This window comes from Oxyura jamaicensis, chromosome 2 (assembly GCF_011077185.1).
Source record: "Oxyura jamaicensis isolate SHBP4307 breed ruddy duck chromosome 2, BPBGC_Ojam_1.0, whole genome shotgun sequence".
In the NCBI taxonomy this organism is placed as follows: Eukaryota; Metazoa; Chordata; class Aves; order Anseriformes; family Anatidae; genus Oxyura; species Oxyura jamaicensis.
Window position 1 is genome coordinate 148437493 of NC_048894.1, and position 17523 is coordinate 148455015.

General features: G+C 45.7%; 1 long non-coding RNA gene across 4 annotated transcripts in view; it reads left to right on the top strand.

Moving 5' to 3' along the window:
• The first annotated feature begins 4605 nt into the window (after positions 1-4605).
• The window catches only part of LOC118162134, a 100713-nt gene continuing 87795 nt past the window's right edge, over positions 4606-17523 (top strand). For 2 of the 4 annotated variants that reach the window (XR_004748311.1, XR_004748308.1), the window contains exons 1-2: positions 4606-4788; positions 11394-11538. This is a non-coding gene — a long non-coding RNA (uncharacterized LOC118162134). Of the gene's footprint in view, positions 4789-9386; positions 9559-11393; positions 11539-17523 lie in introns of all 4 variants that reach the window. The other 2 variants (XR_004748309.1, XR_004748310.1) reach the window with 2 other exon arrangements.

Below are 17523 nucleotides of genomic sequence, written 5' to 3' on the forward strand. Positions count from 1 at the left end.
GATAGGCTGCATGGGTTTGGGAATCCTACAGGTTCAAAGTCATCTGGAAGCAGGTATACAGGCCAGCCCCATTGATACCTGCCTGTGTTCTGCTTGATTTTGTTTTCAGAATATTTTTTGTCTTTCCTTAAGTTCCAATAGCTGGACTTCAAGGCAAGATTGCTTGCCTTGCTTTTTTCTTACAGTTAGGAGGACTGAAAGTTTTGATCTTTTCATCGATTACAGAAGGTCAGCATCCTGTGTGGTCCTGTATAAATCTCAGCTGGGGATGGGGGACAGTTGTCAGCAACTTAGAAATAATAATAAAAAAATCCAACTTAACATCATGTGAAAGAAAAAGCAACAACCAACAACTTCTGATCAACTGAACAGAGTGAATTTTGAGGCATAGGTTAGGTCATACTGTAAGCATCTCCTCTTGAAAATGTTGGCTGAGCAGAATCTGTGCCAAAATAACATGCATTGTATTGCCTTGTGCAGTTCCCTGCCCAGGGATGAGCCCTGTGGAACAGGACTTGGTGTGCAGCTGGAAAGGGCTTGCCAGCTGTGCGAGGAAAGCATGGAGCAAAAGTGTGGAGCCTTAGTGCCTGCGTAGGGACTGCTCCCTGTGTGTGCCGACAGGTCAGCACATAGACCCCTTGGGGTGTGCTGCTGATTTGCTGGGGAGTTTGGACATGAGACAGTAAAGATGTGAATGAGTGCTGTAAGGCAAGGAATGAAACATGGGTATCTCAGGAATGTGAAAGCTGCTTAGGGAAGGTGGCTTTTCCTGGAGAGCTTTCTGCCAGGTTCTGTGTCCTCACAGCTTGTTGTCTGATCCAGTATCACTGTCCTCTGGGAACTGGTGAACTGCTGATGTAGGAATGTGCTGCTGTGCGCTGGTTGACGTGGTGGAAACAGCAGCTGTGGGCTTGTGCCTGGCCTGTGTCAAGAGCCCAGGCTTCCCTTGAACCCTTTGTATTTTGTCTCTTCCACATGGAAACATTTCTAGCATGGGTCCCTCTTTGCTAATAAAGTTTGGCAACGATAGAAGTAAATATATTTTTAATATTAACTGTGTTATAGACATAATGTTTATGAATGTAGTCCTGCTGCATTCCCTAGACGTGATAGAGGCTCTAACGTTTATGATACATTAATGTTGCCCTGCTATAGCAGACCCTAGACATTATAGTCTAAAATCCCCTTGTTTCAGTTGATTTTATAAACAGGTAGTCACACATAGCAATGAAGTGATCTGTAATTTATCACACAGAGCAAACAGCTACTTTATGTCCTTTTGGAAATATTTAGTAACAATTCCAGCCTCATTTAAATAATAACAGCTTGTTTATTTTTTTTTCCTCCTACATAAGGGTAGGAAGGTGTGAAATACACTTTCCCAGAAATAATCATGAAGGGAGCAAAGGCTAAGAGCTTGGTGCTATGGCACAGGTGACTTGAAACACCACTCTGAGGCTTTCAGATGGTGAAGTGTTTGCTTTGTGAGTTGCTGAATCATTTCATTTACAGGTATCTCACAACTGGCTCTGGTTCTTATAATAGCTTGCTTTTAGGTGTGTGGTGTGTAAAGCTTTACATTTTTCTTAAACATTAAAAAGGCTGCTATAATATTACTAATACTACTAGATAGTATTAGTAATAATACTAACAAAAAAGTATGTGCTTAATTTAACAGAGGAAAATATCCAGTCTTGCTTACAAGATGGGAGGCTGGACTGGAGACCCCCAGGGGTTCTTCCTACCAACAGTTCTCTGCTTCTGTGGTTACAGAGGGAAAAATGGAAAAGACAAGCTTCAGGTCTCAGTTTGTGGAATGAGATGGAAGGAGGCCCAGCTTTCTGGAATGCACATGATTAGTAAATAAATACAGTTAAGATTAGAAGGAAGAACATTAGAGGGAGAACTGTCTCCATGATGGGGTGAAGAGCCTGTACCAGGTCCTCTATCTATACCTGCAGCCCCTACAAGCACCTGGGCGCAGGTGCTAGCGCACCCGATGTGGTAGGATGGGTGAAGGCTAAGCCACTACTTGAAACATGCTGCTTTGGTGAAGGTAGGGTTGATACCTTGGACCAGTGCAAGCACAACAACATGAGTCAGATCAGGAATTTGATGTGTCTGTAAAGGTGCTAAAGTAAATCATACTTGCACTTGTGTGGTGTCTTCTGAGCTGCTGCTCGGGTGCGACTGAAGGAAACGCCCCAGCACCTCGGTGAGAGGAGGAGATGACGCTGCTTTTTGCCATCTAGGAAGCTGAAGGAGTGAGAAGTTAGTTCTGAAACATTTTCCATATATTGATTAGTTAGCATTAAGACCCACCAGAGCTGGTTGTGACAGGCAGCTTGGATAGATGGTGAGGTTCCCCACGCTCGGCTGTGGGCAGGCTGTGAGGGCTCTGCCTTCGGCAGCCATTTCTTCTCCTTCCTCTTCCGCTCTTCATCTTTGAACGCATTGGGGCAGACACTGTGTTTGTATGTTTGTTCACAGTGGAGGACTGCAGGGCCCTGATGTCACTTTGACCCTCAGAGCATCACTGAAATAGTCAAGGTCCTGTACTTATGCTTGGCATGGTCAGAGATGGCAGCGGTGACTTTGGTAGGCTGTCTTTGAGGGGGAGGTCTGGTGACTGCAACCGACACTACTGGGCAGGAAAAAAATTGAAAGCTTTTCACCAATTAGCTCTATGAGGTCATGCAAGTGTTGAAGGACTGGAACTAAAATCTCCCTTAGCTGCTAGCTTAGTGTGGAAGGAAAATGTGAATACCAGCTTTTCATTACCCATATCACAGTCTACTCCCATTCTTCCTATAGAGGTAGGAGCAGGAGGAAAAGGGGAAGGGAAGGGAGGTTTGCAATCATTTTATAATTTTAATTTTAAAGTTAAGCGCATTAAGTACAATTTACAGGTTACTAAGTGGTAATGTGAGTATAACCATCTTTCAGACAGGTTGCAGACTATTTGGAGCCCTAGATGCTGTACCTTAGTGTAAGGCATAATATATTGCCCTGCACTGTAGGCTGTGCACTACTCTTGGTGCCCTGTGTCCCTGCGTTCCTTTTAAATTTTGATGACCTAAGAGATATTTAGCAAAAAACTTATTTCGCAGGATGTTCTCAGTAATTTCTAGTGAATATTTTTCTTGGATACTTTTGTGAGATAAATTAAATAGGATTTTAAATATTTTTATTCACAGAGTCATAGCATGGTTGGTGTTGGGAAGGGCCTTTAAAGATCATGCAACACCCCTCCTATGGGCAGGGACATCTTTCACTAGGTAGGTTGCTCAAAGCCCCATCCCCAGCTTATGTGGACAGCCTGTTCCAGCATCTCATCACCTTTATCTTCAGAAATTTCATACTAAAGTAACTGCTAACAGCACCTCACAGAGCAAGCTGGTATAGAAGGGGACAGTAAGCAGAGGGATTGAACAACCTGCCATCACTTGTGCTGATCCACCATGACTGGGAGAGCTTATAGGTGGTCCTGGTAATGTAAAAATATTAGGAGTGCTAATATTCACAATAACGAACAGCTGTATCTTGTCCTGCTTAGAAAATAGGGATGCTGAGCATTTAAAATGCTGTCGTCTCCACTGTGTCAGTGGAAGTAGCTGAAGATACCAACAGGGACAGGGTTGGTGTGGGGGATCTGGCTCCCAGGCCTGGACTCTCTCTGTTATGCCATGCTCTCTTGAAAGTCTTGAAGTCTGGGCTAAATCTGTTTTAGGTCTCCTTGAGGTGTGACAAAGCCTGTAGACCCATGAAATACTGCTTATGACATCAATATTTCTTCGGAAGATTTGAAAGCATTTCAATGCCTATTAGAAGCTGGCAAATGTTAAGGTTGAACTCATGCAACTGTGGTTTCATTGGAGGCTTGGCAGGCAGCGCAGGTCTGCCCAGGGAGGTTCCCAACCTCCCTCCACCATGGCAGGCCACAGTGGCTCCAGAAGAAGGAGCTTGTAATCATGTTCACATCCTTTGGGGTGGCTGGTACCCAGGGAGAAACAATGGTACTGCCTTCTCCCACCAGTTTCCATGCTTGGGGCCCCCAAGGGTGACGATAAGCCTTAGTTCTGTTTAACCTTTTGCACCTAGCTGCTGCCAGAGAGGTGAGTTGTTGGACACTGTTGGCTCAGGGGTGAAGAGCAACTCTCAGAAGTTGAGCTCCAGTAATGCAGAAGAGCTGACAGGCATGAGGAAGGGGTTGAAGAATCTGCTGCTTCCCTGATGGCTCCATTGCCTGATAATGCACATCCATAGCTGGTCACTTGAGTTGGTAGGTTAGAAGTGCCCTTGAACTCTTTCTGATGATAAACTCTTCTCTGACAGTGCCTGTGTTTCCAACATCTCTGTCTGACTGAGACGTTAAATACCATCTTCCCAGGCAGAGTCCTGGTCTTGGTTGTGCTGACATTCATTGTGTCTTGGCTTGACAACAGCAATGATAGACCTGAGTAGGGAGCCTGAAAGCAAAGGATACTCCATCCAGGCCAGAAGGCTGCAGCCCATCTCTGCAGCATGGGTGGCTTGTGATGCCTTTCTATATAGGCTTCTGTTGGAAATACAGATAAAGTTGAGGTCTTTTGTTCTCTTTTCAAGGTGCTCCCTAGATCACCTCAGGTAGCAGAAAGACTGCTTAAATCTTTGTGCCAGAGACTACAGGAGTTTTCTACAAGGAAATGGAGCTCTTCTTTCTGAGAGTCCAGTTTCACGTGGAGGGACTGGACAACCCAGGGTGATAAGGACAACACAAAACTCATCATATTCTGCTCCAAGTGCAAGGTATGTTGTCCTTGACAGTCCTTTTTCTAAATATACAGCAATGTTTCATATAATGTTTAAAGATAATTAGGGAACACCCAAGCAAAACCAGGCCCTCCACTGCTGGGTTGGAAGAAAGAGGAGAAATAACATGTATCAGATGTGAGTTCATTACGTAATACATTAGCTGAAAGATAATCTTGTGATGACTTCAGTCTTTAATCTGAGCACTGTGGAAAACATATTTGACTGGAATTCCCATTACCTGCAGTGATTTGTGCCTTTTCAGAATATATATATATATATATATATATAATAAATATATATAAAAGAGGAAATAATAAGATTGAGATAAGTGCCCAGACATCTTTAACTCTGTCCTGCCTTTCCATTCTTCACCCTCTCCAAACTAGTGTTAATTATCAGGAATTTTCTGCACAGACAAGATTGAGTTGTAACACCCTATCATGTTAATATGGTCAAAACAAACCATTTTATCTAGCTGACATTTTAAATGTTAAATTACTATACTTAATTACATTACCTCCTTTATCACCCTGTGGATGGACTCACAGAAGTTAATTCACATATGACTCTTGGTCTCCATCTGTTTTGAATGTCCTAAAATGTGATATTTAAACAAACCAGCATGCAGAAAAGGAAATGTGAAGTTAGGATCATGGTGGACATTGTGACCACATTAGCTGGGGTTGTTCTCTGGGTGGTTTGATGGATGTGGTGATTCTGATATGGGTTACTACTTAGTAGTTAAGGTTAAGTAATGGGGGATTTTGCACCATTTCCATTAGTGGTTTAAGTGGGAATCTGGAGAACAGGGAATGGGTGGGTCTTTGTTTGTGCTCTGTTGTGGTTCACCCCTTCCCAGATGCCTTTTTAAAGCAAGACTTTTGGATGTGCCCATCCAGGATAGCCATGTATGCTGAGGGGATGGTATCTCCTTTCACACGTCTCTTATTCCACTCTGCTCAGTCTGCCTTATTTGCTTTTACTTTCTATCTATTTTTTCGCCTTGGTCATTGGGTCTCTGGGACAGAGACCGGCCTTTCTATTCTATTTTTACATAATGTTGAGCACAGAAAGACACATTAGGTATCTCAAGCTCTCGGTGGTGCTGTATGTAATGCCAATATTAGCGCTGATAGCCCTCCGTGGCTCTCTGTGCATGCATGATGTGGCAGCTATAAACATGCTGCCCTGCTGTGAGCTTTCTTACATGGCTTCCGTGTTGTTTTTGCTGTAAAAGAAACCTCTGTGGAAACTGTGCTGACCTGTCTGTCAGAGGTCTGTGGTGAAGTGTTCCACTTCTATTCAGGGCAGCGCAGGTAAAGCACAGCACAATTCTGCTTGGGTGTGTATGTATATATCTATATCTAAGTATGTTTTAGGTATGTTTATATAGACAAACACTTTTGAAAGCATTGTTGTCTTAGCTTTCTAGTTGCTTCCTCCTCTTAGTTTCCATCCACTTCTCTTTTTCTGTTCCACTTCATGTTAGAATTTTATGCCTGTGGTGTTTTTCATAGGAGTATTTCCTTTTTTTCTTAACTTCTTTCCTCTTTCTTTCCAGTTCTGGCCATTCATTGCTTACCTTTTGCCCTGCATGTTTCTGCCTCCTTCTGCTCCAAGGTGTTTTATAATTCCTCTTTATAATTTCTTTTCTGTGCGGCTGGTACATTCTTGGAGACAGATCGGCCAAGCATCCTGGTAGCATCTCTGCATGCCCCTGAGAGCCAGCTGCTGCCCGAGGAGTGAAAAAAGGAATAGAGCTGCTCTAAATGGAGCTGCTCCCATTTCTCTTCTCTGTAAATGAGTGTCAACCTGTCAATTTTTGCTTCTCTTACTGACTTCAGGTTGCAGCTTCTAGGTGAGTTTAATGCACCTCTGACCCGATGGGAGGAATTGAAGCAGGGCATAAGTGGGGTTAATGGCCATAGTGCTGCTCCCTTACATAGCTGGTGATTGCAGGCTGTGCTCAGAGCTCTGGGCCTGCATTCCAGCAATTAGCTCCCTTATCTGTCTCCTGCTAATTTTAATGGCATTCTGGCTTGCTGCAAGCCTGGGGCTTTCCACCCTGGTTTTGAACCCATTTCTCTCCTCCTGAGGGATTTGACCCCAGTTTGGGCTCAGCCACTTGATGTGGTGCCATGCGGGAAAAGAGGGCTCCTGGGGGTGCCAGCAGCTGAGCAGGCTGGTTGGTGTGTGATGGTAACAGCTTGACTGGTCTGATCAGACCCCATCCCTGTAAGAAAACGCTGCATGGGGACAGCGTGTGGCAGTGCCGGCCCCACAGCATGGGGAGCAGAGGGAATTTTAAACGGACCTGAGGCACCGTCCTGTACAACACTTGCAATTTCCATGAAAGCAGCGTGAGCTGTAAAGCTCAGCGTCTTTTAGTTTGACTTGTCGGCTATAAAGCCGAGTGTTTTGACTGCTTCTGATTATAGAAGCGGAGGGATCTGAAATACGGAAATGCTTTGATGTTGGCAATTTGAAGAACATGCTCTATATCACTTTGTGGCAGGCGTTTTATTCTTGGCTGCCTTAGCCCCGTGGGCCCAGGGCAGCGAGCGAGTCGGTTGGATGGCTTTGCTTGCACAGCTGTTTTTTTCCAAAAAATCCCAGGACTCAGCACTGCATTTCCCGTGCTGGGAAGCCAGCGCTTTCCAGGCTGCTGTTTGCGGCGTTGGCAATTGTGCCCGAGCATTTCTCCAACGGGTGGCAATTCCTGAACGTGCTCAGCCCGCGCTCCTCGGAGGTCAGGTCGGGTGATCTCTAACAAGCGTGGTTTATGCAAGCGTGTCTGCGGAGGGGGCTTTCGTTTGGGTGGCGGTCGCCTCTTAGGAAGATGTAACGCGATCACAAAGTTTTTAAGGGGTATCAGCAGGGTGAATGCCCAGAAGCCAAGCTCCAGACCCAACAGTTCATGTTGCTGATAATATGTGAGACTTCTTAAACAAGATGTAAACACTGAGTGTTATGTTTCATTCAGGATGACTCTTCATTTTTTTTTTTCCCAATGTCTCTGCAGCGCAGACTCCTCTCCAAGCGGTGATGTGTCCTGTGCCACCCTCCTCTGTCCCCGTTGGGCAAAGGGCTATTTCGGGACATGTCCATAACTTGATCTTTCTGGTGACTTGCCCACAAGGACCAGCTAAGTGCCAATTGTTAGGGTGGATTTCTATTTTCAAGACCCTGGGGCCTGATCCTGTTTCCCTTGCGTGCCCGAATGAGATTTTTTTGTTCTGGTTTAGTTCAGAGTGGCAGCAGGCTGTTTATCTAAGGAAGAGTTTGGTGGTGCTGCCAGTCCCACGTGCCCATGGAATAGCTGTGAACTTCTTTACCAGGTGCAGCCCTCAGCATGGGGCTGTTTGACATGAGAGGTGCAGAGACCTTGCCTTGAAACGGGTAAGGAGAGAGTCATGTCTGAGGTAGCCTGGCAGGAGGAATTGTTTTTAAAAGCCAGATCTACTTAATGCAGAGCTGTCACCATCCAGGGTTGTTCCAGGTTAGTGTTGATGGCGATGCTTATACTCCTGCTCCTCCTACATTTTGAGCTCAAATGCAACAGACGTGCAGTACTGGGGAAGATGCTTTTGTTTTTCTTATACAGCATCCTGTTGCTGGCCCTGGTCAAAGCAAGATGTTTTAGAAGAAAGTGGGTGAAAGTGAAATAGATGGCTAGAAATTTGCCAGATCAGATCATTTTCTACCACAACATTTCAAGCTCAGGCTGGCAAGTGCCCAAGTCATGCCTGCCCACTGGAGAGATAGTTTATGAGTTATAGGTGGCAGATTTCATCTAGCTTGCAGCATCTAAACAGATATATATATTTTTTCTCTCTTTTTTTTTTTTTTTTTTTCCAGTATCCAAGTGTGTGGCCTTTGCTGCTTCCAGTGTCTCTTTTAAGCAGCTACAAAGTTTCTCTAAATGAAATATGTTTCTAGGCTGAAGTTGAGAGATAAGTATGGCTCTGAGCTGGTGAATTGAAAGAAGGACATAGTAAGTGTTATGTTGCCTTGCCCAGTATTTTTTTTCCTTGTTTTTGTGGTAATTCTGTTCTGACTTAAAATGGAAAACCTCCTGAAAGATGTTATTTTTCCTGTTAAAAGAAATTACATGCTGGAATGCCATTCACTGGTTAGGCCAGTAAAGGATTAGAGCCCCCAACCCCTCTTTTTTCAGCCAAGTTCTGTGTGTTTGGAAAGCAGACGCGTTTGCAGCTGAGCCAACTGTAATAATAATAATTCAGGTTGAGAAGCGCAGAGCACCCTGTGATTAGCAAAATAATTATTGCATACTGTAGAAATTGAGAGATGTTTTTTTTGACATAGCAAGAGGAACGTATGTTGCAGCTGCTTCGAGAGGCAATTGGCTCATGTCACCCTGTTGATGTTTTCAGCATACAGTTTTGTGCAGGAGCCACACTGAGCAAAGCATGCTTGTGAAAGGATGATTGCCTGATTGCCTTTGAGTTTTTCAGTGAATTCTGCTGATAAATCAGCAGCCAGAAAACTTGTAAATAAAAGTTTTACATACTGTGCTCTGTTCCCCATGGTAATTTTTTAAAATTATTATTATTTTTTTAATTTGGATTCAGTTGCTGCATATGTTCTCTCTGCCTGCCAGGAGACCAAACTTTGGCTCTAGGACTTAAGAAATGGGATAGGAAGTCTTCCAGAACTTTTCCTCTATGGGTGCTTGCTCAGATCCAGGTCGGTGTGACTGTGACAGAAGTCTCTATTACACGATGCTGCTCTGACATTTATAAAGTGAGTTCCTAGGCTTGCTGCTGATTACTTGCTGCCTTAAAATCTAATCTACCCTTCCGCGTAACAGCAAACCATGGATTTTATGCATACTTTCCTTTGATGTTTTGTCAGCAAGGCTTGATAAAGAGGGCAGGGTTTCTCAGGCTGTGTGCTGCTGCCCTGGTTTATCTATCTCAACTGTTGGCATTGGAACTGTGGGGCCCTTTCTAAGACCTGTCTCGCTTCCGTCATCTTTGTGGCTTCAGTGGCCTCGTGCTGACCGTTTTCGGTATCAGAGCCCTGAGGTAATGATAGATGCAGCTCAAACAGTTGGTACTTTGGGCCATCCCGGCTGCTTCTCTGGCAGTGCAGTGAGCTGGTGTGGCAAACTGAGCCAGCCAAAAAACAGCAGAAAAATCGATGAAATTGTCATGGTGTGGAGGCATAGTGGGAAAGAGCAGAAGCAGCTACCTGTGTTGGTGAGGCTGAAGGGAGATTTGATGGTGGATCTCGGGGGGAGTCACACCCACATCAGTGTGCTCAGTGCTTGGGAAACATCTCTTATGGGCACTGCTGAGCTTCTCCAGCCCTGGGCTGTGGTTCTGCCTCTGCCTGGGCTGCTGCCCCACCTGCGCACCCTGCCCCTTTTTTAATAGTTGATTTGTATATGAATACTGTACCAATATAAATAAGACTTAAAAAAAAATATAAACGGATTTATTCCTTTAAGAGTACCTTATATTAATTTTATCTGGAGTCTAGTTCTCCCCTCTAGATCTCTTCAAAACTGCCTTAAGTATTTGCATAGAACTTATTAAGTAGGGCCCTTATTTTCCCCATTACACCGGCTACTGTAATAGAGAAATAATAATAATTATAGAAAAGTCTTCATTAGGCTTGTTTTTCTTCAGGCAAGCAGGTGGAGTGTGCCCTTTGATCCCATCCAACCTTGTTTTCTCTGATTTCATGTTTTTCTATGTATCTCTTTTGCTGACAGTAATCAGAAGGATGTGTGTGTTTATGCATGGATGTGCATATATGGATACACATACATTCATATACACACATACATGCTCCTTTTGCTTTATTACAACAAACATTTTTCCCTGATTCGAAAACAGCCTTTTTTGCCTGTATGCAACTGAACAAGCCATTGAGTTAATACCACTGCATGAGGTTCAGGAAAGACCAGTGAACATTTTTCTAATAAGAGGATATTCTGGTCCTCTTGATAATCAGCCCCCCATTGTAAAGTCTTCTTGAGTCACAGGTTTAAATCTGTGTTCCAGTGGAAAAGATTTTTATGGTCAGCCCAAACAACCATTAAATCATGTTTTTTAGCAGAGTTGCTTAAAATAGTACAGATACTGAATCGGAAGAGTGACTCCAAGGGAAAAGAGAAAAAAATTGAAACAATGCATATCAAGGTCTGGTGGCACAGACCTTTTGTTCCACCCCAAACCCTGATAGAAATTTGGCAGAGACAGCAGGCTGGTTTTCTTGCTCTGAGACACTGCATGCTTCAGAGGGCTCTAAGCGATTGAATTTAGATCTTCCCTGAGGGTGGTTACCCCCCTTTATTTTAGGGATTCCAGTAAAGTACTTTGGCATAGTTTGCACTGGTTTTCATCTATGAAACCTGATTCCCTTGCTTCCTACACCCTTGCTGTATTTGGAGGGTGAAGGCTTTTCTGGAAAATGTACCTGCAGTTTGGAAATGCAGTGTCTTTTCAGGGTTTTGACCTCTTATTTCCTTACCCTTCTCCCATACTGCTTAGGCAAGTAGGATTGCCCAAAACAGACCTGTAACTCTTCATACCAGTTCTGCACAGCTTATCTATTGCATTTGCTTTCAGTCACTGGGATTGCCATGGCAGCAGCAGCCCTTGGGATTGTGATTTCATCACGACAGAACATTATGTCGGGACAGCCCATGCTGAGGGGAGGGTGAGACTGGAGCACCGATGAGATGGCGGCTGGTTGAGAGGAGCTCATGCTGAGGTGAGCTGGGAAACCTGCAGGATTTTCTAGGGATATGGAGGGGCTCTGCCCTGAACACGGTGTGTTTTGCTGGCAGAGTTGCAGCAATGGGGCTTAGGGCTCTTAAAGCACGTTTTGCTCTTCCTTAGAAAAGTAGTATTGACAAGGCATCATTTCCTACTTCCCCCCATGCAGACACAGGTCTTAGTGTACATGTAGCATCTCTGTACCCCTTGTGGGTGGTCTTGCTTCTGGAGCCCTGTTCAGTCACTCTTAGGTCTATGGTGCTGCAGGCAGTGGGTACGTTGCTTCCCCTGTGGTCCCTTCCTTTTGTCCCAGGATCCGTGCTTGTCCTCATCTGGGTGCCTTCCCCTAATTGTGTCCCTTGCTGGCGCGCAGCTGATGTGGCAGCTCTCTGTGCTGACTCTGGAAACCTGGAGTGCAGCTGCCCTGCACATCTCATCTTGCTGTTTTCCATGCCCTGTGCTTGAGCACCTGTCACCTTGTGTCCTGGTCCTGCCCTCAATCCTCCCACGTCCCACTTGCTTTCTTGCTCATGGCGGCATGGCCAAAGGACTGAGAGCATCCACTTGGTTTGCTCTCAGTGAGCTCCACTGTGGACAAGCTGCTGGGGTAGCCCTGGGAGCTGGCTGGAGGTGAGCCAAACCCTCAGTGCATACCTGGGCTTGTGCGTGCTTACCCTGAGCAGACGAGAACTACATTTGCATTGCTTCTCTATCACACAGGAATGGCAGTCATGGTACAAAGAGCTTTTACTCTGCACAGGGTGTGAGCATGCTCTGCCTCCCATTTCTCCGTCTCAGGTACTTCCTTAGTTCTCGTGGCTGTGATATTGAAGCATCTTTCCAAAACGGAAAGGTGATTTTAGTCTTTTCCTTAAAACAGTTCCTGAGCAGGTAAGAACAGTGATGGTAGCATATAGAGCTGACATATTTATTATTGATGATACCTTTAAATGATTAAACATTTTTTCCTTGCATTATTTAAGGGAATTAGGATATTCATCATTAATGGAAGGATGTCTGTCTAGGGATATGTGTGATTCATACTCATAAGTACCTTCTCTCCTCTCATTATTTCCTTCCTGTCTTCTCCCAGCTCTTGCTTGTGCTTTTGGATTAAGTGATCATCCTTCTGTAAATGTTTTCTACCGCCTCCTCTGTTGTTGTAATTAACCTGTGGCTGTCACAGGGTGAGGTGTTTCTCTAGACAGGTCACTAACTTATATAAGATAACACTTATGTAAGAAACATGCCAATTCAAGTAAGGAATTAATACTTAGAAAACCTAATTACATATGAGAGCTCTTTCTAGCAAATACTATTCAGATTAATGTTCTTTATTTTACTGTCAGTGATACTGGCAGTGTGAAAAATCCCACAGTTATGTGTGTTTGTCTTCCCACAATATGGTGCGATATTGCAGCTGGGTTTTATTGCAAAATAGGACAATATTAAATGATAATTTGGTTATGATAGAGTAGGCTTCCCCGAGTGCATGAAGACATGAGTCAGGTTCAGTATGTTGTGGTGATTCTGTCAGTGAAAAATGTTTTTTAAATATTGGATATGTCTGATGTCACATGAAAAGCTTGCTAATGCTGTCCTCAGGTTCCTTAATGTCACTGAAAATCTGCACCTTATCTCTCTCGACTCTTCAGAGTGAGCAGTTCTTGTCCTTACACAGGTGTCTGCTCATCTGTGAGAAGAGAAAAATGAACAGCCTTGCTCTTGCTTTTTTTTTTGGCTTTTTCTTGTGGAAATGGAGAGTCCCTCTGCACTAGTTATTTGGATCCATGTCATTAAAACACTTTTTTTTTTCCTCACATATCAGAAACGGTGTGTTTTAAAGATGAGATCTGTGTCTAAGCTTACCAGCTGGTCAGGACATCAAAATACATTGGTAAAACTTGGGTTGTCTTCCTGAGCCCCCATGTTTCATGCATACTGCAAAACAACACCTTTTAACTCACTGAAGAGAGCAAAATAGAATATCCCAAGTTGGAAGAGACCCACAAGGATCATTGAGTCCAACTCCTGGCTCCACACAGGACCATCCCAAAATCAGACCATGTGTCTGAGAGTGTTGTCCAAACATTTCCTGACCTCCAGCAGGCTCGGTGCTGGGGAGCCAGTCCCAGTGCCCAACCACCTCTGGGTGCAGAACCTTTCCCTAACCCCCAGCCTGACCCTCCCCTGTCCCAGCTCCATGCCGTTCCCTCGGGTCCTGTCGCTGTCCCCAGAGAGCAGAGCTCAGCGCCTGCCCCTCCGCTCCCCTCGTGAGGGAGCTGCAGGCCCCATGAGGCCTCCCCTCTGGCCTGCTCTGCTCTAGGCCAGACAAACCAAGGGACCCCAGCCACTCCTCGTACATCTTGCCCTTAGACCTTTCATCATCTTTGCCTTCCTTTGAACACTAACAGCTTTATGTCCTTCTCACACTGTGGCACCCCACCCTGCACCCAGTGCCCGAGGTGAGGCCGCACAGCGCAGAGGCTGCCAGGGCACACTGCTGGCTCATCTTCAACTTGCCAGGGACCAAAACCCCAAATCCTTTTCTGTGGGGCTGATCTCCAGTCTCTCATTCCCCAGTTTGTACATACAGACATGGTTGTCCTGTCCCAGGTACAGAATCCGACACTTGCTCCTGTTAAACCTCAAATTGCTGGTGATTGCTCAGCCCTCTAATATGTCAAGATCTCTCTGCAAAGCCTTTCTACCCTCAGGGGAGTCAACAGCTCCTCATAATTTAATATCAGCTGCAAACCTAACAGCTTGTTGAAGTTTCATGCTTATGTCTTTAAACAAATTCTAATAGATTTTAATAAATTAAGACTTTGATGTTAGTTTTCTTAAATCATCAGTCTAAAAGCTGTTTCTTGAAGGAAAACAGGGTATTTAAATGGAATCTTAATTGTTGAAATGAATTATTTTGATTGAAACTGTGAAATGGATGGGATTTTTTTTCTGAAGTTGCATAGCAAGGACAGAGGAACAATGTCTCCTGCTAACATGCAGACTTGCTTCACTGACATTGGTAGCGTTTTGGATCTGGGATTTTTGTCTGAAGCCTCCACTGGAAGGTCTCTCTATTTTATACCCACCTCATGTGGTATGGCCCTGGAGGACAGTGTGGTGGACAAGAGGAGGTGCCTCCAGGTGTGATGGGGTGCTAGGAATATTGATGTCAAAGGGCTGTGTTGAAAGGGTGAAAACTGCACTTTGAGTCAGTGGCATCACAGAATGGCTGAGGTTGGAAGGTCACCTAGTCCAAACCCCTGCTGAGCAGGAGCACCCAGAGCACATTGCGCAGGATGGCGTCAAGGTGGGTATTGAATATGTCCAGAGAAGGAGACTCCACAACCTCTCTGGGCAACCTGTTCCGGTGCTCTGTCACCTCACAGTAAAGTGCCTTCTCATACTCAGCTGGAACCTCCTGTGCTTCAGTTAGTGCACATTGCCTCTCATCCTGTCGCTGGGCACAGCTGAAAAGAGACCGGCTCCATCCTCTCGACACCCTCCCCTCAAATATGTATACACATTGAGGAGGTCTCCCCTCAGTCTTCTCTTTTGGAAGGTAAATAGGCCCAGTTCTCTCAGTCTGTCCCTGTATGACAGGTGCTCCAATCCCCTAATCATCTTAGTGGCCCTCCTCTGAATCCGTTCCAGTAGCTCCATGTCCCCCTTGTACTGGGGAGCCAAGAACAGGCCACAAGACTCCAGGTGTGGCCTCACCAGGGCTGAGTAGAAGGGGAGGATCATCTCCCTTGACCTGCTAGCTACACTCTTCTGAATGCACCCCAGGATACCATTGGCCTTCTTGGCCACAAGGGCATATTTCTGGCTCATGGTCAGCCTGCTGGCCACCAGGACTCCTGGGTCCCTCTCTGCAGAGCTTCCTCTATAGTATGCAGAATAGAAATAACCATTAAGTCACAATATATATATAAAAAAAGGATGGATGTAAGAGATTCCTCCCCACCCCTTCATTCTTCTTCCATCTCTGCCTACCTTGACTAATGTTTGTTTCTGACTTTCAGCCTCAAAAACACCTGTAGGAGCCTGAAAAAGGGTTAATGTTTTTGTTAGCTTCTCCCTGTGCAGCTGTACCAGGAAAAACAATTTGCTGCTGCTTCACTTTGTTTTATTCCTGTCCTGCTTGCCTGGCCTCTTGGGCTGAAGAGGGTGAGGTGCTCTTCACGTGGCATCTCAAGCTTGCTGAAGTGCCCTTACACTGTCTTTCTGGGAAGAGTGGGGTAACAAGCTCACAGATGCGTATGAACCATGGTGATGTAGTGAGTTTCTGAGTGGAGCCTGATGAAGGTATCACAGATATTTCTGTACTCCATGTGTTGGAGCCCCTAGCCTTTGGGCAAGCTGTTGAACTCTAATACACTCGGTTTCAGAGGGCACCAAGAGCAATCAGCTCATTGCCAAGGACATGTTTTTTTTATTTTTTTTTATTTTTTTTTTTATTTTTTTTTACCTAATCGTCTTACAGAGGCTCTGTTTAATGTCTTACCCTTGTTTGAAATGTGGAATTCATCTGTTGCTATTATTATCCAAATGCAGAGAGGCTGCAAGTCTTTTTGTCTTGTTCAGTCCAGCAGGGATCACTTTGTGCTCGGTGTAACACCACCGGCATGGCTGGGTGCGGAATGGGGCTGCCTAGACTATAGAATACACAAAATAGTGTTTCTCCCCATATTCCCCAGCAGTCTGTCCTGCAGCTGTACTTCCTTTTTGCTTAAAAAATGCAAGCTGGGTGGCAGGCTGAGGTAGGATGCTTCTGGAGGCCTCATTCCCCAGGGAAAGTATCCTTCATCACCTGCAATGCTGAAAACGCCGAGTGGGGATGCAGAGCATGGTTTCTCTAGCTAGAAATCTCGTGTGACCCCACCGTACTGCTACTGAATTGCATTCCACTGAACTTAAATGTGTCCTGGGGGCACACTGGGTCAGTTCCAGACAGGTGAAGAAATGTAGATGCTTAGATGCTGATCTTCAGCTTATAGTCTACCAACACGGCGCTGCGTGGAGATGCTGGGTGCTGTGGGACACAATTCACCTTCCAAGTGAACTGTGGGGGATGGAAACAAACAAACAAAAAAACAACACATCTCTTTTCCTCAGAAATGTGCTGTTGAAAGAAATGGGAGTGGTGGGGTGTTTGATGATGAGGGCAGGGATACCTCATGGGCTTGGCACAAGAGGCACCCCGGGGTTGTCCCCAGCTCTGCAGGTCCCCTGTGCTTCACAGGACATGACTTGTCACTGCCCAACAACTTCCACCTCTCTAAAGCTGCGTCCCCATCCCGGTGTTTTCCCCCGTGCCTCCTGTGTAGCATTTTGCAGCCTTCCCTTTGGCCTTGAGTAACCTCCTGTTTGTCTCCCGTTTAACGTGCCCCCCCGCTTGCCGGAGGGGCTGGCTGTGGGGCCGCGCGTGTTTACGGCGGTCACGGGGCTGTGACGGGTTCCCAGGCGCTGAGCATCCGAGGGCACGTGGCTTGGGCGTGCAGTGCTTGGCTGAGCGGAGGGGAAAGGGAAAAATCTGAATTCGTAACCCTTGACTGCAAAGGGGAGTTAATGAGCGAGATGGCAGAAAGCCCCCCCTGTTTTGTGGGGGGAGCCTGAAATGATGAGGCTGCTCTGAGTCTGTGCTCTGGCTCTGAGCTGTGAGGCTGCGCCGAATGAATCATGGGGAGGAGGAATAAAAGTCTGAGTCATAATCCCTAATACTACAGAGCGGATTTGCTTTGTTATTTTGTTCCTGCGTGCTGAACCGATGTGCGGAGGCGCAGTGAGAGCTCTTTCTCTGCTGTTTCATCAGTGAAAAATGCAGCCCTGGTCCCCACGGCTGCTCGGAGCACAGTGGGACCCACGCTGTCCATCTGGGTGACCCACCCCAATGGGCTGCGCTGCCCCCAACCACAAGCCCACACCCCCACACGCCGGGGGCAGCAGCCTTGCAGCCCTGGCACTGCTGGGC